We start from the raw sequence: 23,687 nt of genomic DNA, 5'->3' as shown, positions 1-23,687 counted from the left end.
ATGACGAGCTGTGTGATAGCAGTGAGGCTGCAGGAAAGCCGCTGTCACGAGCCAGAAAAAGTGCCGGCCTGAAGCCGAGCAGATTTACTTTATCCCCACCACAGCTCAAGTCAGATTGCTGTCTTTACTGCTCCGACAGGAATTTGCCAGCCCTTCTTAGGTGCCACCCCAGACATCTCAAGAAGATGCATCTTACCACGTGCCTGTCCCAGCAGGAATGAGCAGGGACTATTCTCTTTTCCAGAAATACATTGCAAATTGTTGGGCCAAAATAGAATGTGTAAGTAAAGCTTAGGGGTAATCTCTGCTTAAGCACTGACCCCAGGCCTTAGATTTATAAGCTTATTCCTGCTGTCCCACCATAAAACTAAAACACCCACTCCAACATGTAGCATTTACATAATAGTTTGGTGCAGCTTTATGAATGTATGTGCTCATATTTTTCCGCTTGCTGTGAAAAAGAGTCCCGAGGACTTGATTCAGGCTGGCTGTTCCAGTGCAGTGCAACTTGATCCCGGTATTGCAGAACGAGGACTCATCGCCTGCAGAGAGTCACATCACTTTCTTGGGAATGCCATGAAGAAAGCAGCTGTAAAGTGTCTGTGGGGCTGCTCAGGGAGCAGCTGCTTCCCGGGTGTCCTGGCCATGGCCCCCATAGCTCTGCCTCCTCTTCCTCCAGGGAGGAAGATGGGGGTGCCTCACACTTGGGCAGCACCCACTTGGGGCAGGACAGCTGCTGCTGGGAGCTGGCACCTCACTTTTTGTCCTTCAGGGACCTCGAGATGAGCAGAATCCTCTAAAGTGGATAAACAGCTGCAAAGTGAGTTTTGCAATAAAACATGTAAAATATGTAGTATACAAAAAAGAAAGTTATTAAAAAACTTAAGATAAGATCAAAACGTTCCAGACGTTATGGTCTGTTCCTGCAGAGCTGTGTAAAAAATGCTGGAGCTTTACAAAGGGGAGCAGCAGCAGAGTTCAGATATGTCAGATATTTTGGACCTTGCAGCCCATTAACATAACAAATTAAAAATAACAGATGATAGCCTAACTCTTGAGATTGTAGCACAGTCCTGGTTTTAAAGGCAGAAAATGCTTCTGATTATTCACAACAAACTCATCAGGTTTTTACAGATTTTCAGAGGTTTCTTGAGTGCTTTGCTAACATTGTGACTTTCAGTATAAAATATGCACTAGGATTTACACCTTAACCATACACTTTATAATTGGAAAAGGGTGTTCCTGTGGCTGAGATTCAGCTGCAAAATCCATGGGATTCAGAACCAAGCTTTCATTTTGAACTGTGGCCATGCAATCTCCAAATTAAACATGAAAATACTAGCTAAGAGATGAATATAATGAGTGGAACAGATGATCTGCAGCAAACATGAGATATTTCCTTTTAAATTATGAATCATCAAAATCACACCTATAGTTATTATTTTCCCAGTTTCCATGGAAGGTCAAAAGTGCCATCAGCTAAATGGATGCAAATCTAGAATACTTTCAGCAAAGTTACTGAAACACGCAGCAGACTGATTGCATTGATGAAGAAAATGAGATGAAAGATATATGGCCTTTTTAACACCTTCTTTCCATCGTGTGAATTGTTTTAAGGTTTATTAAATCCTAATTACATATATATATATGTACTGGTTTTTGAAAATAATTTCTTCTAAACCTGTTGTTGCAGTATACAATCACATATTTTAAGGCATGAGTTTTGGACTTGACGGTTGTAAAATGCACCTCTAAATTGCCCAACTATAGAAGTCAGATGTCCTCAAATACCATTTGAAAAGATAACTGTATTTTTTTTTTTTTTTTCAACTATGCTGTAGCCTCCATATCTTGCTGTCAAGAAGCTTCTTTTGGGGCTGAGACAGGTCACGTTGGAAGTCAGTGGCTAATCAGCTCCAACTGCACACTGTCTGCTTTCAGCTTGAATTATCTTAGGCAGACATCCTGGCTAGCTGCAACACAAACCTCTGATGGCTTAAGCCTGAGAAGACCTGAGTTTGGCAGCCACTAAGTTAGCAATGAGGAGAGGAAAAGAAATCCTATCTCTTCTGCTGCTTTTCCCGTCTTGGTTTCCCCACTAGAAATCAATAGGAAGGTCGATAGTTGGTTTTGAGTTGTTCGCTACATGCTGGAGTTTTCTGATGTAAACCTTGGGTGTCTGGGTTTCAGACGCTCTAATGTGTCAGGAGGTTTGATAGCTGCCACTGCCATCCCAAGTTACACTTTATTTCCAGTGACAGCCTTTGTAACATGAGAAAGGGATGAATTCAACAGTTAGAAGTACGGATCAATCTTAGATGCTCACTGCTTGAGGAGGTAGGGACAGGTTAAAATTTTTAGAGAAATTAATTATGGTGGTTTTTGAACTATATGCTGAAAAAATGGTCCGTGAGATAGGACTACGTGGAGGTAGCATCATTTTTTCCCCAAAGATACTTTTGGCATCATTCAAAACTCAATGAGCGTTGGGTTTCTTTGCTCACTGCTAAGTAGAAATTACTCAGCAGGAAGGTACAGTGGCTGGGAAAAGTTTTTATGGATGAAAAAGCTCCCATTCAGGGTTCTTTTTGTTGGCACTTCCATAACTACAACAGCTAAGATAAGAAGAATATTGCATAAATGGTATTTTACAACGTATGTTTTCTCTGCTGACTTGAAGGACCTGAATCCATAAGGGAAGCTTGAGTTGTGAGCGATGTGCGGGTCTTTTCTGCATTTATTGGGTCTTACAAGTATTAGTACAAGAATCATCTCCTGTGCATCTCTGTAATGTGGATTTTTCTTTTGTGACAGTGGTTTGGTGTCTTTCTGCCTCACCTGCTCTCATCTTTTGTCAAATTTCCTCTGCAAGAACACATTTGCCCCTTGCTTCTTGAGTGACTTGGTTCTTTATTCCTCAAGAACATGTCATTGGTGGGGAAGGTTGCTGCTGTCATTCTTCTACTGCAAATTTGGAGAAGAAGTAGATGGATGTTCACCATGTAGCACGTTCTCTGCAACAACAAGACATCACTCTTTAATTCATCTTCTACTCAGTCTTTATTCACAGTAGAGGAAGTTCTGTCCTTGGATCTACACATGGGCTTCATCAATTGGCTTCAGCAGAGAGCAGCTGAAAGCTAAGCCTGGACCATACATATTCAAAAAGCAAAATCCAGTCCTCCCAGCCTTTTCCCAACATATCTGTTGGTAGCCTTGGCAAACATTTTAGTGAGGGTGTCCATAGAATCCGAGGAAAATGCTTAAGCTGTCCTGACTTAGAAAGATATTAATTGCAAATGTGATTTTTAGATCTAAGAAAATCAAAATGTTTAAAGTGGACCTAGGAAAGTCTTTGAAAATTATGACAATTCATCTTTCATATTACCAAAATGACACTGTTATTTAAAGCACTGAAACTGCTCTTTGGATTCTATCTCAATATTTAACCAATAATATTTAAAGATGTGCACATGAAGCGAGTATCTTACCCCAGTACACTTTTAGATATCAATCATGCTGTATTAATTGAAAGGATTTGGTCTAATCTCATAAAGAAACAGGCAAACTCTTGGCTTTTCTCTAAAGTAAAAATATATCACTCATGTCATCCATTACTGTGCTATAATTATGCTAAGTGAAGCAGAACAGAATCGATGGAGCAATTTATCAATGCATTCCCAACTATTCCTGCACAGCTGACGTCATGCAGCTGCAGATACTGTCCTTCAATATAAAAGATACCCAGCAGTGTCAAGACTTTATTCTGATCTACTCCAGCATAATATTTTCATATTTAATATTGTCATTTCAATTATGGTTTAATTAATTTATTTCATTCACTATGAAATTACACTTAATTAGTTGGCTTTTAATTTTTTTCCCCCCAAATTAAAATTTCAAAAGGGCAAAAAAAAGAGGGAGAATAAAAATCCCAGACATCATTTAATTCAGACTTCAAGGTCAAAACCCCCTTATAGTTTAAACTTTATGCTAATAGAGCATAAACTTGATCTTTTCTGTTCCACTCTAAATTATTTCAAGATAAGAAGCAGAATATAATATGTGTAGTAAGCATTTCCAATAGACATTTGTCTTCAGATATTAAATACTTCCCCAAAATGTCATTTTAATACTCGGATACTGTTTAGTACCTTCAAATATTTGCCTTTTTGCACACTCTGCTTTCCAAGTGTTGAGTTTTACCCATATATTATCTTTTAAAGTTTTATTCAAATAGGCTGACAGAGTTAGAGCCTCATGTAGACTAAACTTTAGTGCAGCAGTCCTGGAGATAGCACTGTTTGTTCTGTAAAAACACTCACCCCGCATTCCTCCTCAAGTTATTAAATGTGTTTACACTACATTAAATATGAAAAATGAACTTCTTCAGCAAAGGGATTGTTTAAAATACTTGGAGAAATATGGCCAGAATACCTTGCTGTACCCCTGGCCTTGAGGAGTGGTATGGAGGCGTTTCTCTCGTCTCGTCACGGCACTTTTCCTACTCCTGGGCCAGAGCTGTTTCTGACAACCGTGCCTTTCTTCATCTGGCACAAAGTCTTCCTTGGGATTTTGGCACTGTCAGAGTGAAGGGCGTTTGGTCCAAAAACACGCCGATCTCGCAGGGTGGGGAGAAGAAGGGAAGTGTTTGTTTACAGCTCACCCCGCCATCAGGCTCTCTCAATAAACCAGCCTTCCCTAAGATGTCTGGCTGCTGGGATGGCTTTTTTCTCCTCAAACTTTTCCTTTTCTCTCTGGGAGAGGAGCACATGGAAAAGTTCGTCAGGAAATTAAAGCTGCGAAAGTAGTTTTTTTCTCACACGACAGCTGCGGGTTTACGTGTTGTTGTGTACAGTCCCCCTGTCATCCCATTTCCTCCTTTGGAGGAGCCTTTGCTCCCGGTGGGCTTCCTGGGGCCTCGTTAAACAGTGATGAAAGGCAACATATCTTCTGCGTCCCAACATCCGTAGGGTCCCTTTTGCACAGTGTTCCCATCATCAGGACCACCTCATGGGTGCCTTGGTGGGGCTTTGCCAGCGCCGTGCCCTGGAAAGGGTTAAGGCGCCCAGGCGGCCCCATGGAAAGCACAGTGTCCGTCTCTCTTTAAAGATGTACTTACAAACACCTGCGGGGTGGATTTCTGAAGGGCAAGTTTACCTGATATTACACGGTATTGTTTAATTTGGACTATATTTAACCAGCGCTGTGTTGAAACAGTGTCGGCGAGCTCTGAGAGCTTGCCAGGCACATTCTCAAAATGGTTGCCAAGCTGTAAGATGGCTGCCAAGGTCTGACTGCACTGAACAGGTCCAAAATGGTGACCAACTTCTCACAATTTTCCTGCCGGATTTTTTTTTTTTCTTTTTTTTCTTTTTTTTTTTCTTTTTTTTTCTGTGCGTGTGAGTGTGTGTGTGTGTGTTTTGTTTTCCTTCCCAAAGTAAGGAAGATGCCGGACTTGGCACCGGCCTCTTGGCACTACGATTTATAGTGTCATCCAGAGATTCAAGTAGTTACTGTGTTCTTGTTTCACAGCACTTGGCAGAAAGCTGCCGTGGGGAGGACGTGAGGTGAAATAGCCGGTGTAAAATAACATCAGCGTTTTCCTTCCTTGGCTAAAAAGTACCAAACACGTTGAGGGGGAAAAAATGGTTTAAAAAACCCAGTGTGGAAGGCAGTATATTTGGAAAGAAATCAGCAGAGAGCAGCTTTGACCATAGTTCCAGACTTTCCTTTTGAGCTGCATGTCTAAAGTGGTGCAAACTTTATCTCCAACAGGTTTAGGATTATTTATATATATATATATATATGTGTATACATATATATAGTTTCTTTTCCCCCCCTGCATTTGTTTACTGGAGTTTATAGCAGTTTCTTTCTGGCAGTTGTGCTACTTAGCAGATTGAAATAAAATCATAAGGGTGAATTAAAACACACTGCTGTTAGTGCTGATTAGAATTTTAGCTTAGTGTAAATACCGGATGCAGTGTCCAACTTTTCAGGGACTTGGCATAGACTCAACAGGGATCTCCGGGCTGCAAAGGAGACAGTGTGTGCTTGCAAGCTTTTTAAATACTTGGATAGGTGAAACTCACTGCTTCTGCTGGCGTGTGAGCTCATTTGGTGCCTGTGTAATGCATTATGTAGTCCAAGGTGGCCCTAAAAAAGAAAGGAAAAAAAGCATAGGATAAGCATAAAAGGCAAATAGTTTAAGCTAAGAACTTTAAATGTATGGATTTGTATTTGTGTGCTGACCATCTTGTGCTAAATGCTTGCCTATGCATACAAGCAGTAAATATAGTCCCAGCTACTTTTTGGATTGCGCTTGAAATTAAACAGATTGTCTAAGGACAAGTAATTTTGAAAATGCCAAATCTGTGCAGCTGGAAAATCTTTGTAGTTACAGGAGCAGAATGGTTGACAGAGGCTTTTTTCCCCGATGCCAGTACCTACATTCAGGTAGATTATATTAGTAAAAACTCCCTTTCTCAGTCTCACTCTTAGCCCACGTGTCAACTTTCATCAATTAGGATTTTCTCTGATTACCTTGGTGTATTTTCCCTGTTGAAGTCAACAGTGGAAAATCAAGTATTATCATCCCAGGTGATGTGACAGCTTCCCTCCACCCATTTGGGAAGTACTAAACCAGCAACAGGATCCACACCTGAATCCAAATGCTTCATCTCAGCTATTGCACATCCTCTACTAGTGCTGGGTCAATGGGCCACATCATTTCTCCTGCAGGAACAGCAGGACCCTGAAATCTACTTTGCCTCTATCCATTTGCTTGAGGAAATTCATATGGATGCAGATGTCTTTTGCAGCAATGTTTGCTGTTTATATCCACATTTCTCCCATAACTTATTCCTTTATGTCTTGGTAGAGGTTATAAACATCCCTTTGGTTCAGATTCGCCCTCTTTCATTGGCAGCCTGTATTTCCATCGTACTTCCTTAGACCAGGGTATTATTTTTAATGATGTAATTTGAACTCTTGATTCTGTGGTGAAAAGATGAGATTAAGACACACAGCCTCTGGAAAAAGTATTGGATATTGGTCAGGGCACATGGAGTTTAATTGAACCAGATGCATTTATTGCGTTATAGACCAGATTCTCTAAAATATTTTTCAGGATATTTTAACATTATACATGATGAAAATTTAGAGCACTTCAAATTTAAGGGAAAAAAAATCAGGAAAAGTCTTGCTTATCAATGTAATAAATAAAAAAAAAAATTGGTGTAGAAACTCCAAGTGAACCCTCTTACGTGTTTAAAAATATTAGTGAAAACTTGTAAAGAAAGATTGGAACAGGATACTGGTGTTGTGTTCTCAACTTCATCTCTCTTTCTGCCACTTTAATAAAAACCTGTTAATTCAAAGGGTTCAGATGTTTCCTCTGCTTTAAATGAAAAAGTGCAGTGTTTAGGAGATACTAAACCTAGGTACAGCATGCACACCAACATAATGTGCATCACCACTTTTAAAATTGCATTTAGGGGTTCATTCTTGCCTTTGGGTTTGAGATCTAGGTAGACAAAACCTCATCATCTGCTGCAAACTTAATTTTCAAGTACAGAAGTTGACAATTTGTTTATTTACATAAATATTCAAACATATCTAGTTTTAAAACTGAACATAATCTTTGGATGTGAAAAATTTGTGAGCCATTAGGACACTTGTAGCTTATCCTAAATAATCTCTGGGCCATTTTATCCCACATATTAGTGTGGCTCCTGCATGTAAAGATTGTCTTTTGATTTATACATCAGTAAATTTTCTTTTGATTTAGGAAGGGAATTAGGTCTGTGGTACTTTCCTTCAAGTAGCCATTATTAGTTCTAGATTTTGATGTTGTTGTTCTCTTGTATAATGGCAACAACTCTACTGAAACTAATGAAACACTGCAGTGAATATTGTGACAGCAGTGGGGCTGAGAAGAGGATCAGGTCTTTAGTTCACAACTTTTCAGACCTGCAAATTTATCTCCCACGAGCAGCAGTGAAATCCTTCAGCAGCTTTTGGCACTTCTGCTTGTTTGTATATTCTTCATGTACACATCATGTGCATCTGTGTGTGTCTGTGTGTACGTATATATGATATGTGTAAAAGTACTTTTTATATAGTAACTTTCTGCATAGGGCAACCCAAACAGCTGTTATTCCTTTTTATAGCTTCTTTAATCTATGTGCCAACAAGTCAGTTTACAAAATCTGTTTTGTTGATGACTGCTGCGATAATAATTGTGGTGTTTTGTGGCTTGGCAAAAGCCTGGGGTCTCCTCCGAGGACTCTTGCCAAAGCCTTTGAAGGGGTTGAGGTGGATTCACTGCCAAAATGAGTCACCACTCTCTATTTTATTTAGTGTCCTTCTGCCAAGGCCTTAGACACTTTCTGTTTTCATTCTTTTGTAGGCTTTCCTTCCCACATTGTGGTTTCCTTCACAGCCAGAGTAATGTGTTTGCCAGCATAGGTGAGAGAGTGTGGCTGACTCTCCAAATGCCACTGCTAGACTCTGCTTAAGGGTTAGTGGTTTAGCTATTGTGCTTCCTCAAACTGAATGTGCAAGATTTAATTATATGCCTATGAATTATAAATAAAAAAAAAAAAAGCTGCTGCATCTCCTGCAGCACAGTGCAATAATCCAGAGTAAGGTCAAGGGATTTCAGAGGTCTGCCAGTGTTTACTCCTCCAAATCTCTGTGCACTGCATCCTTTGAATTATTTTACTTGTGCTGGTCAAATCAGAGATGAGCCAATCCTCTAGAATAAATCTTCTTTTTTGTTTTTTTTGCCTGAGGCTGGCCTTTCTACTTTCTTCTCCATCCGGAAGCAGATAATGGTTCTGTTCACAGCAGAAAAACAGATGCATGGTAGTTATCATAACACTTTGCATGTCCCACCCAGATGTCTCAAAAAATTTGAGAAACCAAGATGAATGGATGTGACATTCTGACATCCTTCATACAGATGTGAAAAGTGAGGAACAGAGCAGTGAAGAGATTCAGCTGAAGTCACATAGGAAGTCTGCGTGAGGCCTGGAAACAGAACCCACATCATCTGACTCATTGGCCTTTGCCTTAACCACAAAAACTTCCTTTTCCCCGCTATACTGAAAGTGATATGTTTTGGCCTTATTCTCGATAAAATGTTAGATGTAGAGATGGCCTAGATACCCTTACAGTAAAATGTGTAATTCCTGCTCGGGTGATGTTGGATGAGTCATGGCTTATTACAGTATCTGTGGTTTTCTTAGTGCTGCGAGGTTTTGGTTTGAATGAGGGAAGCAAGATGGGGATTTCAGTTAACTGCTAAGCAAAAATAGAGTGGAAAAAACACAGAGTAACAGTAGCATCAGGTTTTAAGCTTTGCAAATAGATTTTCTGTTCCTCATCAATAAAGTGCTGCACTATGAGGTCAGCAGATGGGTAGAACAGTACTGGTGTTCAATCCTCAGTTTTAAAGGACCTAAAGGAATTATTGTGTTTTCCCCAAAATCATGCCCTTATTGTGTTCACAGAGGTTCACAGAGTGGTGATCCTGCAGGATTTGGAGTGTCACACCTGTTTCTCCAGTGAGGCACTATGTGGGAGCTTACAGGTGCTCTTCAATATTTGCTATCAAGCAAAATTATTCTAAGTGCGTTTTTTTGAACATTAAAAAAATATAAATGCTGCCAGACAGAGTAGTCCTTTGTATAGCTGTGGAGTGGAGCCAAATCAGGAGATGTGTTTTCATCCATCCTTTTCAGTGTCATTTGCTGAGTGTTTCCCTCTTTCTTGATTGCCTTCTCCTCTTCTTTGGATATCAGCACAAAGGCTGAGCAGTTCTCAGTCCTGCTCCAGCTTTTGAGTGATGCAAGTCTTTGCCTGAACTTCACCCAGAAAACGTTTTAATCCCAGGAATTTTCTGTGTCCTTAACAATACCTAGATCTCATATCTCCTCCATATAAGGAACCGTTTTAGCCTTCATCCTCACTCCTATATAACTCCTGGGATAACCTGGCTACACCAGGTTGCTCAGGATTGAGTTTGGGTTTTCACATTTTAAACTGAAGTTGTAATTGGAAATAAGAGACTGCTTTCTATTTCACAGTCTGAATATAACTCATGGTAAATGGATTAGGCCATTCTCTTTTCTATGTTATTCAACATGGCTCCAGATCTTGTGTCCTGAGTAATCCAGTTGGACTGGGTGATATTCAGAAGTGAAGGGCAGGGAAAAGGGAAGAGGAGAAGAGGAAAGCAAGGGGAAAGGGAAAAAAGAAAATATCTGTGATTTACAGAGATTTCCAGGGACAGATTGTATCCCTGTCCTTGGGCACAATATCAGAAACAAGTTTTCTACCATTCTTTATCAGACACTTCCTTGCCTTTAATGATTCTAGTAATCTTAATTTTAAGAGTTTTGTCCTTTTTTATTTAGAAAATATTTGATGTCCTGCACTCAGGTAACAGTTCAACTCTATATGGAGTCTGGATGATTGTGACTAAATTCAGTTTTAAGTACAAGTAAAGGGATGATTTGTATAGTTCAGCCACAGCTTGCCTAGGTTATCTGTGGGTTATGGAATTTGCTTCAGCAGTGACAGCATTAACAATGCAGGCTTTATTTACAAGAGGTTTATAGTGATACCACAACTGATAGAAATCTCTGTAGTTCCACTGGGTTTTAATGGAATTATTCCAGATCTAGCTGCAGATCTGATCTGTAACACAGCACTCCACATTTTAAATAACCATTACAGTTTAGAGGAGTTTAAGTAAATTCTGGGACTCACTGCATAGTTATCACTGGGAGAAACTATTTTAATTAAGATGCAAACCCCCACTTTTCCAGAGTTAAATTAGGATCTATATTTGTTAGCAGCAGCTAGACTGAGTCAGCCACACTGGGGAAGATGCAGAGACACCATATATATTTATTTCCCTTCCCTCTTGTACTGTTTTTAAAGCACTTGCTGAGTTCTGTAGCTCTAATTCAAAATTAGAGAAGCAAAGAGACAGAAACATTTTAAGATCATGTGGTATATTCTCTGTGCTGTAAATGCACAAGAAATGGTTGCTTTACAGGTAGAACAGAGAGAAATCTTTAAGTTCAGTAAAAACTTCTAAAACACAATAGCAGAGCCTGGACTATATCATATTAGAGAATATATTGCTTACCTCGCTGAAGTAGATTGAGGGTATTCATGACCACTGGTGAATTCTCTGGTGTGTAGTAATCTCTGATTATTTGCACCTGAAATTCTTCACCAGCATAATGTTCTGTAGCTGAGGCTTATATAAAGTTCAGTTTTTATTAATTCAACCTTATAAGCACAGTACTTGGTTCACATTCGTGATTACAATTATTTATTTAAGTAGAAAGAGATATCTAAAAAACACTGTGTGGATTATCCTGAATCTCAGAGGGCTCTTTTATATACAATATTTAATGAGCAATCTACTTTGGAAAATAACTAGATTTATTGTGGGTAGCAGTCCTTTATCCGAGTGATGTGATATAAATGCGGTGGAAGCCACTTTTTAAATTATTACAATAATAGGAGCACTGAAAGAAATAAAAAAGATTTTTTTTTTTTTTTGGTATGGCAAGCCATAAAATGTACAATGGTGCAGCAGAATGAATGAGTGCCTGTTCAGAAGGGAAACTTTCTGTGCACCAGAAGGCTAACTGCCGAAATAATGGAGCCATTCACAAATATATTTTTTTGTGTAGCAAATAATAAAATAGTTGGACAATGAAGTCTCCTCAAGTGCATAATAAATAAAGAAATTAACCACAAAAAAAAAAAAAAAAGGGAAATAAAATTCCATCTTCAGGATCACAGTTGAATCAATTAGAAAATATTTGTAAAGGCTTATCCTTTCCAAGTCTGTGTGTGCCCCAAAGGCTGCTGATGCTCACAGGATGGAGGCTTTTCTGGATTCTTTAAAGAAGCCGAGCCCCAAGTGACCATCAGTTTGGGGCACTCTGTAAAAAAGGAAATACTTAGTTGAGCTGAGAGTTTCAATCCAGTCTGTCCTAAGCACATAAATACTCAGCCAGCAATTACTCTCTTTGCTGTTCTTCACATTCAGCATTATTTTTGGGCACTTTTTAGATGTGTTCCATTACCTATGCCTAAAACAAGGAGCCAGTACACTATGTTTCTTATCACATTGCATTATTGACACTGTAGTTAAAGCTGAGGTGGTATTTTAAATCATAAAATCATATTTTAAATTCTAAATCATATCCTCCTGTGGTTCACATATTTATTAAAGGACTTAGGTGCATTTAATATATTCTTTCCTTCAAAGGTTTGGAACGAAACAGTGGACAGAATTACCTTATACTTTTTTTTTTCCATTTTTATTTATGGCCTTTTGGAGCCAGAGCTCAGAAGATTTACACTTGGCAGGAGACTTAGGTGCTGTGCTTGTCCTGCTCTCCTGGTAGGCCTAGTAAATCGTGAGCTCTTTGAGGCAAGGGCTCTCTCTTTGTTCTTTGCTTCAACAGAGCTCAGCAAAATGGAGATCTGCAGGGTGGCAGACTTGGATACAGTCCTGATCAAAATTAATTCTGCTCAGAATTAGTCCTGATCACAATTAGTGATCCTGGATCTGGCAGTGAGGTCCCTGTGCAGGGGTAAAGGATGAGCCCTCTCCTGGATCACACAGGAGCAGTCTGTAGGTGTTTCAGCGGCTGCAGGTATGGGAAGAGTTTCTGCTCAGATTATGGTACCTGTGTAAGGTTGAGAAAGCTGCAAAGTCAGATATTTGGTGCATTCACCCCTCCAGTGTCCTTGCTTCTCGGTCTCAGCAGCACAGAGCAAATTGTTCTGGAATATGTCCTGGGTATTGCTCTTGAGTAAGGAGTGGCGAAAAACCAGGAAAGGATTTTGCCTAGTGGGGGAGCACAAGACAGTCATAATTTATTGCAGGCTTGTCTGTCATGACTAATGCACTCAGTCCCTATTAACTGAGCTGTGGCACCTAAACCGACTATTTTTCTTCAGCTTCTTCCCTCAATTTGGACCAAACTGCATATCTAGCAAGAAAGACATTCTTCTTTTCTCCAGGTCAGATTTCTGGGGTGTGAGATGAAGAGGGACTTCAGGGACACCGTCACAACCACACATGTAGGCTGTAGTGGGGGTTACATGGCACCATCACTTCTGCCCAGAAGTTTGAGTTTCAGGGCACATACATAAAACTACAAAAACGTAAACTCTGTAATACTTCTGGCTGCCTTCCCTCTGCTGTCTTCCCCACTCTGCCTTGCTATTCCTGTTTTATTTATCCTGCCATAATAAAATGAGTATCCAGCAGAGACTGGAGCTCTGCAGTGATGTGCTGAGGGCTGCCCATGCCTTGGTTAGTCAGGAGGACGAGCATTCCCACCTTATTCACTGGGATGGGCTGGGCACATCCGTGCATCCATAAAATCATAGCTATCCCAGAACAAAGCAACACAAGGGAGTTGGGAGACATTTGCACAGAAGGCTCTGTACTTGCATAGACTGATTTTATCACAGAGGTTATTTTGGAACTTCTTCAAGATGAGAGAGCTGTTGTAAGAGGATGGGCCAGACTTTCCTCATCACTGAGCGCTGTCGGGCGCTGCGGTGCCATGAGGAACTGGCGTTTATAACTTAACTTTTTTTTTTTTTTTTTTTTTCAGTTTTAGACACTTATTTTTAGGCTTGGGTTTTCTAAAGAAGAAATTCCTCTTTTGGAACCAGCATGAAATATCCAGTTTCTGAGCATGTTCACAAAATGATTTACTCTTGATAGGAAGTTTAACCAGCCTCTTTTAAAGTCTTACATATACTTTTCTAACTAGATCATGGGCTACATAGTAATTTTAGGAAGGGAACACAGTTCACATTTGAGGACTAACTTAAAAAACCCTGAGTTTGAAATTCATAGGACAGAGACATTCCTGCTTTATTCTTATGATTTGGCATCAAACCAGTCAAATGCAAATTTTAAATTGTGCTGCTAAATAGTTAAGTAAGCAGATCTAAAGGGTGTAAGGTTCCCAGATCCTTTGTAACATGCACAGACAACTAATTTTATATCTTCTACCAATACATTTTGAATCACTTTTCTGATTTTATGGAAGAAAATGTCTGGAATTTTGATAGGAAGGACTTGAAAAAGATGGTTGAATCTGGATAAAATATTCATAGATATAAGAACTTGTAGTTCCAGGAAAAGGCTGCTGGGTGCCTTCTTGACTGTTCTTCTAATTTCCTAATTTCTGTTTTCCCTGTTTTCTGTGCTGTGTGTTTAAATAAACTCTTCTGGTTCTGTCTTTCACACATCATTGCTTTTTGCTTCAAAGGCTCCTTTTAAAAACTTATTCTTTGGTTTAATTTTCTTTTGAACATGAATTAGGCTTCACCAAACACTCTGTATACAGCTTACACCCACAAATCCTGAGAGCAGAGTTGGTTCTGTCTACATGTAATTTTGTGTATGGAGTTACTCTTTAGTGCATTGACTGACAGAGTTTCTGTTTTCAAAATAGTTTCCTTCATTGCTCCTTCTTTTATCAGTCCCTTGGTTGGGGCTGCAACTTTTCCTCCCTCATCTTTGTGGAAAACAGACCACACTCCAGGTTTGCACGGAATCTCTTCCACCATATGTTTTTAGTAATTGTATAGTGGGGAGGGGAGGGGAAAGAAAAAAATCACTTTTCCCTTGTCAGACATTTCTAGCAACACTTTTTTTGTAAAGGCCTTCATCAGAAGTGGCTGAAATTTGAGACTATTCATAGAAACAGTCCTCAGAGAAGTTCAAGTTTGAGAAAGAAAACAGAAAATATGGCTAAGCTGCGATTGAAAAATCCCTCCTGAGCGTGCTGGTCGGGGCCTCGCCACGCCCCACGAGCGCTCTTTGTTTTTGTGGCACTGGAAGCGGTCCGAGGGCTCAGCCGGAGGGAGCGGATGCCGTGTGCTGGCGGCTGCCAGGACAGCTTTCCAGAGGGTGTCATTTATTAGCTGCTCTGCTCCGAACTTTGCTTTGCACTGGGTTATTTTTCTGCTGTTGCACCTGTGCCCTTTGGTGGGCAGCGGCTGCATCTGCTGCCTGCTGCATGTGGATGGATCGTGCGGCACTTTGTGTGCCTCCATAACTACATTTCCCTACTTCTGAATTGTTATTCAGCTCTGAATTTTTTATACTTTGTATGGAGGTAAATGTATCTCTCTCGCTGCTATTCCTTATTTCTGCCACTGAGCAAGCTACTGTTGGTGGCAACTTAATAGTAGGGAATAAAGAAGATAAATATCCCATTTTAAAAATATAAGACACTTGGTTGACACAGGCAAGCATGGCATACACAGAAGGCAGAGGGAAATCGAATGCTTATTTACCTTTTGGGATGAGTTGTTCAGATTGTAGATAATCCCATTAGAGTAGGAGCAATCCTCTTGGATGGTGAGGTCTATGCAGCACATGTGATCTTGGGACCAGTTTGCTGAGGCACCTGAGTCTTACCTGAGTGGTAATGGGAATTAGTAATAGTCTTAATATCATTAATAATTTGTGTGCTCCAAGGGGTTTTTAGGTATGGGAGGAAGTGATTAAGGAAAAGGTAGAGCTGGTTCTTTGCAGTCTTCACTTGGTCTGTAATGGGACCAGCACAAGGCCCTATAAATAGCTTTGAACATTTTAATCTGTAACATTTGGTGTAAATTGTAACTTTCAGAAACTTATCTTTTATGTGGTGCAGTTTGCTTTTATGTCCCTACTGTCTAATCTTATCTTCCCATGTGCTGAAATATAAAAATTCATTGCAATTATCTTTCCTGTAGTAAGATATCAAGGAGTTGGTACATTGTAAGGGGACTGGGTTGAAGTGCAATCAACACACATTTTTTCAGATCTAAAAATACCAGTGTTCCAAAGGTCAGCTAAATGATAAATCCCATTCTAAGTGTATATATAATACACATGAATGCACACTATAAATTTGTTTTATAGATTTTCATTGAAGTGCTTCACAGTCTGATGATAATTTCAAAACGTTTCGAGTTTATCTGAGGTCGCCGGTACCGCGAGCGAGGAGGGAGAGCGGCGACAGCAAAGGCAGTGAGAGGAGGTTCCGTCCCTCTCGGCCAAGGGAGAAGGAGCCTGCCAGTTTGGCTGTTGAGCATGGTGAAAACCCATCCTTGTTTTTCCCTAAGAAGCCAGTTGGCCCACTTCTCCTGTGGCCAGAGTCACTCCTGATGGTTTAAATAGGATCAGGCCCTCATATCGGGCTATTGACTTGTCCTTTGTTTCCCCGAGAGCACATAGGGTGAAATGTGTGCAGAGCACAGCTGCTAGAGCTTGTGCTGCCTTTCCTGTGTGGACAGTGTGATCCATAAACCACAGTTCAACAGCATTTCTAGCAGGGCAAACAGAGAAATTCTTCTAGGAGTACTCCCAGAGCGCTGTGTCCCCTCTGGTGGTCTTTTTCTTTCCATGGGAAAAGGTGGATTCAACCAAGGCCCTGTAAATAATATAATTTACTGGAGGCATTTTTAGATGCATGAGTGCTAAAATGGATTTCCTCTAACATATAAGGAGACTTTTATTCCTTTCCAACTGGTAACATTTATTTAAGTTTGTTGGTCTTGATATGTCTTTATTAGGAGTAACAGCTAAAAAAGAGGTAGCGGTCAAGGAAACCGAAGGACTCTCATCTGTTTCTCAAAATAATAAGTATTTTTAAGTAGACCCAGTGTTTCTTGTACCGAACTAAATAAAGCATTCCAGAGTAAAATAAACATGTCTTCCCGTTTAGGCTTTCATTGCACAAGGCCTGTTGAAATTCGTGCTAAGAGGGCTTGAGAATTTCCCTCTGTCCCATAGTTGATCCCGGTGTCCGGCATTGTGTCCAGCCCGCTCCGTGCTCGGGGGCAAACACAGCTGGGCCCTCAGGTTTGTGCTCACAGGAGCTTTGGGAAGAGCTCATCAAATGAAAACGCCTCACGTGCGTCGTCTGCGTGACTGCGAGGAGCAAGTCGAGTTTTAGCTGCGCTTTCTGAAGTGTTGCAGGCAATACAGTTGCTCTTTTCACTGGATAGGGCTTACTTTTCTTTGGGATCACAAATATTTGAATACAATTATTCAGTCAGCTGGACATCTTTTTCCTCCCGTTTCTGCTCGAACAGTAGTAGAATTTAGTGTTGATTTAAAAGACTGTCTGCCTTAAAGCAGATTGCAGAGTTTGCACACTGTGAATTGTAATTAAAGTGTAAGGGGTGCTTATTATGTCAACAACTGGCATGAGAACCCCCGAGCAGCAGGTGACCCCAAACATGTGACGTTTGTGACAGCTAGGATCCTTCTTTCACTGGTTTAGCAATCTGAAAGACCAAATTGAAAGAAGCCCAGAGGCTGTATATTTCATTAAGTCCCAAGGGAAGTGTGGGATACAGCTTCCTTCTGCTTTGCTGGGACGTAGCCAAAAACTTTCTAGAGGCTCTGTTTTTGACAGAGGCTTGCTAAAGGGGGGGGAAGAAACCTTCCACCAATCACCCATAGGACCATAAATTTGACATTTCCCACAGTTTCTTTGAGGCACTGATGTTGCTGTGTCAGCAGTATGTCCCGAATCTTGTGTTGTATTGTTTGAAAAGGAACAGTCAAACTTTCAGGGGAGCTGAAATGTTTTTCTTCATTGTCCAACAGCTCCTCTGCTGCAAAAAACCACAAGGATTGTAAAGCACACCTCTCCAAACAGGGGCTGCTTTTATCAGCAGTGGGTTCTGCACACGCTGGCAGAGGGTGTGCTGCTCTCTGACGAGGCAGAACAGTCGATAACATTTCATCCATGTTACAGAGCAGGCAGGAGATTATCAGTTATACCCACAGACGACCTGATTGCAGCAATGATAAGGAAAGGATCCTTATGAAAGCACTGTGCTAACTCTGTCCCCGGTGTAATTCCACTTGGGTTATGTCAAGAATTATCTTGGCCCAGAGGCTGAATTATATGGTTTGTAACGCAGCCTGTAATTTATTTTTAAATAATTCTGAGATCCGTGTTAAACAAATTCTTTGGCCTCAGACCCTGCCACACAGCCCACCAATCTTTTTGTGGGTGACCTGTGGTGCAGCTGGAAAACCCATGCTCTTCCTGAGCCTCCACGGGAGAGCAGGGAGCACTTCTCTGCATGTTTCAGGGCAGGAAGGCTTTTCATCTTTCGTAAGAAAGTTGACCTAATTTTTTCCAAGAGGTTTGAAAAGCAGCACATGCCTACTTGTTCTCTTCATACGAAGTTTGTTGCCATCACACACTTAGTGACCTGTCCATCCACACTGCCACAGCATGTCCTGCACAGCTGGTTTGTGTGCTGCTCATTCCAGATCCTTCACTTGCCTCGGTGGCACCTTCATCACATCATGGTCGAGGGGTTTTCATGCTCCCTGGGTTAGTTTACATTTATATATGTTTTTAATTAATAAATAAAAGGTTTCAAATCCTTGACTCTCAAATGTGAGCATTACCAGCTTCTTCCAGTGAGCTAGTAAGTGTTTCTGGTCAAGTCACTTAACCTATAGTCTTCATCTGCCTGGAGAGATGCTACAGTAACCAGCATTTTAAAAAGAAAATAGATCAAGCTAGATAAAGATAAAATAAATTTAATAGTACTCCTTTTAGTACTTCTGTTTCAAAGGAGTATTTTGAGAATTATTGTTGATGTAGTTCTTTGATCTTGGATGAAAGATGCTTTAGAAATGTAAAATATCTTTGTTTTTTGTCATCTCAGTGGCTGTGAAATTTTTCTCAGAAATGAAATTTTGGAAAACACATGCGGAAGGTTTTGGTGTAGACCCGATTGTTTAATTTTTTTAAAGACTTTCAGAAAAAAATGTGACTGGGTTGTTTGTGATTACACGTAGCACAGTGTGTCAGTGGAGATGTAGGTAATCTGGAGTTCCTAATGCAACTTCCCTCATTTAGACATCATATTCCAATGAGACTGAAAAAATAATAAAATTACTAAAATGTTGTGATTTTGAGGGTGGTTTGGAGCCCTTCCTGCCCATTCTATGTGTTGCCATCCTTCTTCCAGGATTGCACTTTTATTTCTAACCCTACACATTCAGACTCTGGAACTGAGACAGAATTAGGTCCTAAGAAGTGCTGGAACAGAAACTTTACCACCTCTCAGCTCTGGCCCAGGACAGTGGTTGACTTAATATCTTTGCATTTGATTTCAGTACATTCTGACAAAGACCTGCAAACAGCCTCTTCCCTGCCAGCAGAGAAATGAAAATACTGTTAAAAATGGCAGAGGAAGTAGTTGTAAGTCAGTGAGGTGGTTACATTTGGTCTATTCGTAATTTTTGGATGACTTGTTTCTTTTGAAAATCAGCTTCTAAGTGAGCCCTTTTCCAAATGTAACGCTGCACCTTTAACTTTTTGAAAGGTCTGTTTCTGGAAAAAAAAAAAAATAAACAACATTAGTGATGTTTTTATCTGGGAAATTTTAGGGGGTTTTTTTGGTCCAACTGAAGTTTTCAGGCTCTGTAACGTGCTGCTTGCTAAAAGGCACACTGTACAATTCATTAAGTACAAGAGAATATTCCTTTGCAGGATTTCCTTTGTTGCAGACATTATTTATGACATTTTAGTCAATATTTGCATGGCAGACTGTCCAAAATTATTTTGTTTTAGGCACATCACTGATAACTGGACCCATACTCTTTATCGTTCTTTTACATTCATTAGTCACTCTGTAGTGTTTTTAACATTTTAAAACACTCATGCAATTCAAAGGAAAATAGATTTCAGCCAAAACGCCTTCAAAATTATCTTTTTTCCTTTGAGTTATTCAGCGATTTTTAACACTTCGTATGTTTGATGTTTTTTTCTTTAGTCTCAGCAAGGCAAAGTTTTTGCAGGCTTTGACTATGCTAAAGATAGGATTTTGATAGAAAAAAAAAAAAAGTGAGGTAAACTGAACTTAATGTGAAAATGTTATCAGACGTGGTGTAAGGTGTAGCCAGCCAAAAAAACTGGCTATTTGCCTTCTGTGTAAAAGGTAATTTAAAAAAAAAGAAAAAAAATTACAACAAAACTAATTAGCAGATATTCTAATGCAAGAAAATGTTGCTGTTAGTAAAGTTTCTTCAATATGCCAGAAAGCAGATGGTGGCAATGGAATAGCGTTTTCCTTTGCCAGCTTTTCTATATGCTTTCTAAACCTGCAAGAGCTTTTGCTATTCAGTATTCAAATTTCTGACACTCTATGATCTTTTTCATCTTAAAACAGAAATAGAAACTGAAACTTAAAAATGTAATCAAGTCAAGCTGTCTGTTCATCAGATCATAACCATGGCTTTAAAAGTTTGATTAAAATTTCGTCTACGCAGTGTAGTTATGGGTTTGGAGAGCTCTGGACTTTTCTGGTTTTAAATTCTTTCCTCAAAATTTAGATTTGCAGCACTGGTGAAAATGGATTTTAGGTTGCATTTTCAGAGTCAACATATTATGCTGAATATTTTTTCCGGGGGCCAAGTATGTATATGCCCAACTCTGTCCTATATTTATAATGATCCACTGTCTTTTGAGGCATAGATATAATTCTGCTTCTTCATGATTTATGGTGGTTGTACCTCAGATTTTGCTGTAACTCACACCGAGCCTGCAGGATGTTACTTCTCTCCAAGTTTTAACTTTCTCTTCCACTTGCATGGCTTACAAACACAGCAGAAACACAGACCAAGTAGGCTGCCTACCAAAAGGCTGCTTTTTTTTCTGCCCGAGTCTGTGGTGTTGATGCCAACATGATACTGATGCAACAAAACACGTCCCGATTTTTATGGTAATTCTCAGTTCTTCTTCGCAGTCTACAATATTGTGAGAGTAGAAACAGATCCATGGAGCAACAATCAGTGGCAGTTCTTTGTGGGCAAAACCTTCTGACTTTACACTTGGAGAAAGGCTTCAGGGCTGATGGCAATATTTCTGCAATTATTTGGGAGGAAAAAATGCAAAAGGAAGAGAGGAAGGGAAGAAAGGAAATTATCGAGCAGCTTTTTCTGCTGTATAATTTTATATATCTATGTATTTTTGCCAGCAGTTTAATTTTGTATTTAGCTTAAGAAAACCTGAAATGGAAATTTTTCACATGCCACGTTGAACTCCTCGCAGTGCACAGAACAAGGAAAAGACATCTGCCAGAAAAAAAAGAAAAAAAAAATTTGGCCACTACAACCAAATATGTACTTAAGAGGGACTGAAATGAGAGCCAAGAGGAAAAGTGTCAGGTACATCAAAATAAAAGAGTTGTGAAAACGGGACTGCAAGTGTAGATCCACAATAAAAAAAAATAGTACCTACACTTTGCTTAGACTGCCTCATCTGTAACTTGATATTAATCTGCTATTGACAGAATCTCCATGGAATATTAGTTCATCTTTTGTTTATTTCTTAAATAGACTCACATATTTTTATTATCAACATCATTTTTCCCTGTGTGAAATAGAATAATCCTGAGTAGGGAAAATGGGCCCATTCTTTGAGATACTAGTTCTTTCCAAGTATTCTTCACTCTGTTGGATGTATAGATTCCTAGTTGAATTTTTGGTTGAGTACAAGAAAATTTTGCACTCGTCCTTTTGAGGAAAGAGAAGCGGGAGAGATTGAAAAAGGAGGAGATTGGGGCTCCTGCCCAGTTTGCTGGTGTGATGAAGGTTTTTCTTTGTTTTTGCTGGCTGATGAAACCTCAGATGTCTGAGGCTGTGGAGAGACCTCAGGAACAGGGACAGACTGAAATGCAGGAGCGCTCTGATGGTCTCCACAAACAGCGTGGTTGTCCATGTGGTATTAGAATGGCCAGCTCTGGAAAGTGGTTCGTGAAGCGTGTCAAGCTCATTGTGAAGCGTGTTCTCATTGTTTGACTTTTTGATGGAGGGCAGTTTTGAAAAAAAAAAACCTGCTCTGAAAAATCTGGAGATCCTCCTTGGGTGTGACCTTGTAGCACCACGCGCCTTGGCCAGAGGAGAGGCACCAGCTCGCCAGCTCCTGCTTGGGATAAAGGATGAGGATGGGCACTGACGCCAATAGCCTGGGAATATGCAGCTCCCTGCCTAGGGTCCCAAAAGGATGAGTTTGTCACAATAAATAAATAACAAGGGGATGGTGGGGGATAGAGATTAATTGGGTGGCTGTACGACCGCCAATGGAGTCTCACCATATGGTGGACATAATCCTGCTTTGCTGATGTTGGTTTTCTCACCAGGGTAAAACTGCACAAAAGCAGAACCTGGGGTCTTTGACCAAAGCTACCAGATCTGCTCATCACAGAGGCTCGTCTTGCCTTTGGACATGAAGTCAGGCATTGCAAAACCAGATATTTAGTCGCCCTAAATACTACTGTTGTTATTGCTAAACTGAGATAGAAAATACTCTGGAGGGAAATGATTTCTTGTTTTTCAAAATACCTAATGAGAAATAGAAAGGCAAGTGAAACAGAAGCTGAGAGTGGCTGGAAATATCCCCTTCTAGGTGACTTTGGATCCACTCTACCGAGTAATTTTCTACATAACGTAGTTGAAGATTTCCTAAGTGGGCACTGCCATTGCCATTGTAATGGCTGCGTTGGTGGGAGGGAGATTTTATTATCCAGACCTCAAGAGCCCGGCCCTGTGCTTTTTACCCCTTTCAGTAACTGTGCCTCTCAAGGTAAATCACTTAACCTCTATGTGCTTCCTTCATCCCTGCATAAAGTGGGCATAGTTATGCTCACCTTTCCCACAGAGGTGTTGTAAAGCTTAGCTTAATGTTAATAAGCTGTTTTAATTTTCGGGATAAAAGGATGTTCTATAAATATACATTAGAAGTAATAATAGTTTTAATGTACGCCATTATTTTATAACAGTGCTTTTCTAGTTTTAGAATTTTTTTAGTGGTTTGAAATTATTACAGGATCAGTTTTTGTTAATTAAAGATTGACATTCAGGCAAGATTTGTTGAATTGTTCTATAAATCCGGGTCCGTGTGCACTGAGCATGCCCAGAGCTGTGCTCACCTGCACTTTGGGATCATCAGGACGGCCCTTTGGCTTTTAAAACAACTCTTTGATGCATGTGCTCAGAAGTTTGATGGCTTCTAAATAGAGTGGTTCAAATATTTCAAAGCACTTGAGATTCGTATAGTGTGAAGCAATTTAAAATTATTGTACTGCAATTAATTTTAAATAACTGAGCACTGCATATGTCTAGAAACCCATACAGATCCAAATGGAAGCTCTCTAAAAATTGAAATGATTCAATAAATTTAAATCACTCTGAAGAAATGGATGTAAGTACTGTAAATCATTTTGTGAGGGGGATAAGCAAATTTTTTACAAGTGAATCTGAGGGTAGAGACTCTAATTAGATTTTTTATTTTGGGGTTTATGATGATGAAATGTAGGTTAATATATATTTCCTAGGGATATGAGGGCAGCTCTTGTTGATCCATATGGTTTCTTTTAGCTCTTACATAGGCTGCTTTTTTTTTATTTCCCAAGATTACAGAAACTTAGCAATCCAACTTTGCACATATTTTTTTTCCATTACAAATATCTTTCCCTCCAAATCTGTATAAAAAGACATGAGAAAAATATTGGTCCACAGCTAGAAATGCCAAGTGTATTTTTAAATGCAGCTAAAAAAAAAATCCTGCAGAATTAAAACCCTGTGCAGCATGGAA

The 23,687-nt window shown here is 39.8% G+C and overlaps 1 protein-coding gene across 9 annotated transcripts in view; it reads left to right on the top strand.

The window, feature by feature from the left end:
• Positions 1 to 23,687, top strand: part of NFIA (nuclear factor I A) — a 249,093-nt gene that overhangs the window by 105,325 nt on the left and 120,081 nt on the right. The gene's annotated exons all lie outside the window — the stretch shown is intronic.

The sequence above is a fragment of the Zosterops lateralis genome, assembly GCF_965231275.1.
Source record: "Zosterops lateralis genome assembly, chromosome: 9".
NCBI lineage: Eukaryota > Metazoa > Chordata > Aves > Passeriformes > Zosteropidae > Zosterops > Zosterops lateralis.
The sequence above is the reverse complement of the archived record's forward strand: the minus strand, read 5'-3'. Positions and strand labels throughout refer to the sequence as shown.